The sequence below is a fragment of the Chrysochloris asiatica genome, unplaced genomic scaffold, assembly GCF_000296735.1.
Source record: "Chrysochloris asiatica unplaced genomic scaffold, ChrAsi1.0 scaffold00420, whole genome shotgun sequence".
NCBI classification, from domain to species: Eukaryota; Metazoa; Chordata; class Mammalia; order Afrosoricida; family Chrysochloridae; genus Chrysochloris; species Chrysochloris asiatica.
The window spans coordinates 767,221-771,325 of NW_006408938.1; positions in this window are offsets into that span (position 1 = coordinate 767,221).

A 4,105-nucleotide genomic window follows, 5' to 3' on the forward strand; every position below is an offset into this window, starting at 1 on the left:
CTTTTATTGTAATCGTGAATACATATACAAAGCTACTAGGTACCATCGAGTCAGTACCAACTCATAACAACCTTATGTACAAAAGAAAGAAACACTTCCACGTGCTGTACCAATCTTACAATATTTTTATGTTTGGGTCCATTACTGCTGCCACTGTGCCAGTCCATCTCATTGGGGTCTTCCTCTTTTTTCCTTACCCTCCATTTTACCAAGCATGATGTTCTTATTCAGGGACTGGGCCCTCCTAATAATATGTTCAAAATAGGAGAGACAAAGTCTGGCCATCCTGGCTTCCAAGGAACATTCTGGTTGCATTTATTCCAACACAAGTTAGTTTATTCTCTTGACAGTCTATGGTACTTTTAATATTTTCCTTCAAAACCATAAATCAAAAGCATCAATTCTTCCATGAGCTTCATTGTTCTTTGTCCAACTTTCAAATGCATATGAAGTTATTGAAATACCATGGTTTGAGTCAAGCACACCTAAGTCCTCAAACTGACATCTGGACTTGTGAACACCTATATAAGGTTGCTATGAGTTGAAACTGATTGGAGAGCACGTAACAACACTGTATACCTGCCAAGCTCACAAAAATTGTACCCATAATCTGCTTTCACTCTCATAATAATGGATGAGTAATACTTTTTATAGGAGGTCTCCACTTGTATGCTTGATTCCATCCTCTTCTGGAATATCTTCTTTCTCTTATAACACTATTCTCTCTCCAGTGCATCATTCCCATGAGAGTACTGCAATGCCATTCCTTTTGCCTGGGCTTTCCCTTTCACAACTGCCTGTTATCAGATTTCCTGAAATACTTCTTGAAAAATGTGTCTATAGCTCCTGTCTCTGCTTTCTCTTCTCTCATTCCTTCTGGAATGTCTCCATCCAGTGACTTTTCCTCACAGCACCAATGAAACCACACTCACTACAGCAACACAAGACTTTCATGCTGCCAATGCTAATGTCAATCCTTAATACTCATCCTACTTGACCTATCAGAACCATTTATTTGATTGACCACTATCTTCTTGACAGTTTTTGGGTTGCTGTGTTGTTTTTTCTAACTTGTCCTCCTTGAAATTTCTTTCTTGGTTCTCCTACCTTACTGTCTATTCCTTTTAAACCCTCTTTGTTGCTTTTTTATATTATTGTCATTCTCTGAGAATTGGTGTTCTTCTTTCACTTCTCTTCTCAAAATACTTTTAACTACTAAGAAATATTTCTTATAGCATTAAATACCACCTGTGAGGAGGGACCAGTTGCTGGAGAAGGATATCATGTTTGGTAAGGTAGAGAGAGAGAAAAAGAGGAAGACCACCAATAAGATGGATTGGCCAAGTGGTAGCATCGATGGACTCAAGTGTGGCAACAATAGTAAAGTTGGGTCAGGATCGGACAGTGTTTCATTCTGCTGTGCATAAGGTTGCTATGAGTCGGTACCAACTTGATGGCATCTAACAACAACAACAACAACAACCCACCAAAAATGCCCACATTTATGTGTCTAGGTTAAACCACTAACCTGAAATCTAAATTCAGTTGTTTAACTGTCAATTAAAAAATAGAATTTGGACATCAAATTGACCATTCAAACTTAATATTTCAGAAACAAGACTTTTCATTACAATCCCAATTTACATGCTTCTTCAACATTTTTCTGATATCAGTATATAGCATCTGTCTTCATTAATGGCTCAGGTCAAAGGCCCAGAAGTCTTCCTTGATTCACCTCTTTCTCTCAGACCTCACTTGTACTTTGTCATCAAATCGTGTTAGCTTTAACTTCAAAGTATATTAGAATCGAACTATTTACCACCTCCAGTACAACTCACCAACCTAAGCTACTCTCATTACTTACCTCAATTATTTTAATAATTTTGTATGCAGTTTCCCTACTTCCATCCTCACCCTCCTATAGTCCATAGTTTGCCTATCAGCTATGTTGTTGTTGCTAGTTATTGTTGAATCAGTTTTGACTCATAATGACCCCATGTAAAACAGAATGAAGCAGTGCCCAGGCTTAAGCCATCCTTTTAATAATTGTTATGCTTGAGGCCATTGTTGCAGCCAGGGAGTCAATCCATCTCATTGAGGATTTTCCTCTTTTTCAATGACCCTCTACTTAAACAAGCTTGGTGCCTTTCTTCAGGAATTTGTTTCTCCTGATAACATAGATAAAGTATTGGAGAGAAAGTCTCACGATCGTGATCCTCCCTTTAAAGGAGTAACAACTGTAGTGATCCTTTACAACAAGGTGTCAGATTATGTTATTCTTCTAATTTAAAACCCTTCATTTTCTCTCCATTCCACTCAAAGAAAACCCTTATCCTTACCATGGAATATAAGGACCTGCATGATTTGCCACTTTGTAGCTCACATGTGCTCTCTCTTAGTCAGAGTTATTTAGAGAAACAAAAGCAGTGGAATAGATGGATAACTAGATAGAAAGATTGGTAAATAGATAGATATGAAATAGATAGACATATATTTATTACAACAGTCTGGCTCACACAATTTGGGGAGATGTCAAGTCCAAAGTCTGTAGGCCAGAAAGTAGATTGAAGATTTTTGCAGGCTAGAGATTTTTATAGACTTGCATCCTAAGATCTGTAGATTAGGCTATAAAAAGACCCTACAGCCACCATAAACTAACTAAATAAATAAAAGTGAGAGCAGAAATAGATGAGATAGAAAGCAGAAAAAATATAGAAAGAATCAACAGGACAAGAAGCTGGTTCTTTGAAAGGATTAATACAATTGACAGACCATTGGCAAACCTAACAAAAGAAAAGAGGGAGAAGACACAAATAACATGCATTAGAAACCACATGGGAGATGTCACAATGGAACCAAAGGAAATAAAAAGAATAATAGCAGAATCCTATGAAAAGTTGTGCTCCAACAAATTTGAAAACTTAGAAGAGATGGATACATTTTTAGATAAACACGACCTATCTAAACTTACAAAGAATGAAGTAGAAAACCTGAACAGACCCATTACAAAAGAAGAAATTGATCAGGTCATCAAAAAACTCCCAACCAAAAGAAGTCCAGGCCCAGATGGCTTCACTGGTAAATTCTACCAAAGATTCAGAGAAGAGCTGTCACCAATTCTACTCAAATTATTCCAGAATATAGAAGAGGATGGAAAACTTCCTAATACATTTTATGAAGCAAGCATAACCATTATACCAAAACCAAGGAAGGATATCACTAAGAAAGAAAATTATAGACCAATAACCTTCATGAACATAGATGCAAAAATTCTCAATAAAACCCTAGCCAACAGAATCCAGCAGCACATCAAAAAGATCATGATCAAGTGGGATTCATAGATTCATATCAGGGATGCAAGGATGGTTCAACATTAGAAAAATAATCAATGTAATCCACCATATAAATAAGAAAAAAGAAAAGAACTACATGATAATATTGATTAATGCAGAAAACGCATTTGAAAAAAATCCAACATCCATTCCTGATAAAAACACTCTACAAAGTAGGAACTGAAGGGAAAGTCTTCAGCATAATAAAGAGCATATTTATAAAACCAATAGCCTACGTTACTATCACTGAAGAGAAACTGAAAGCCTTCCCTCTGTGAACAGGAAACAGACAAGGATGCCCTGCATCTCCACTCCTATTTAATATTGTGCTGGAAGTCTTAGCAAGAGCTATATGGCAAGACAGGGAAATTGAAGGCATCCAAACTGGCAAAGAAAAAGTAAAACTCAATTTGCAGATAATATGATACGGAGAAAATCCCGAAGACTCAATAAAAAAGCTACTAGACCTCATTGGAAGATTCAGAAAAATGGAAGGACATAAGATCAACATACAAAAGTCAGTTAGATTCCTCTATATCAATAACGACAGTACTGAAAAGGACACTAGGAAAGCAATACTATTTACAATAGCTGACCAAAGGATGAAATGTCTAGGAATAAATATAACCAAAGAAACAAAGGACCTATACAAAGAAAACTACAAAACACTACAAGAAACCTAAAGATTGTCTCCAAAAATGGCAGAATGTACCATGATCCTGGATAAGAAGACTTAAAATTGTGAAAATGTGAATACCACCCAAAGTAATCTA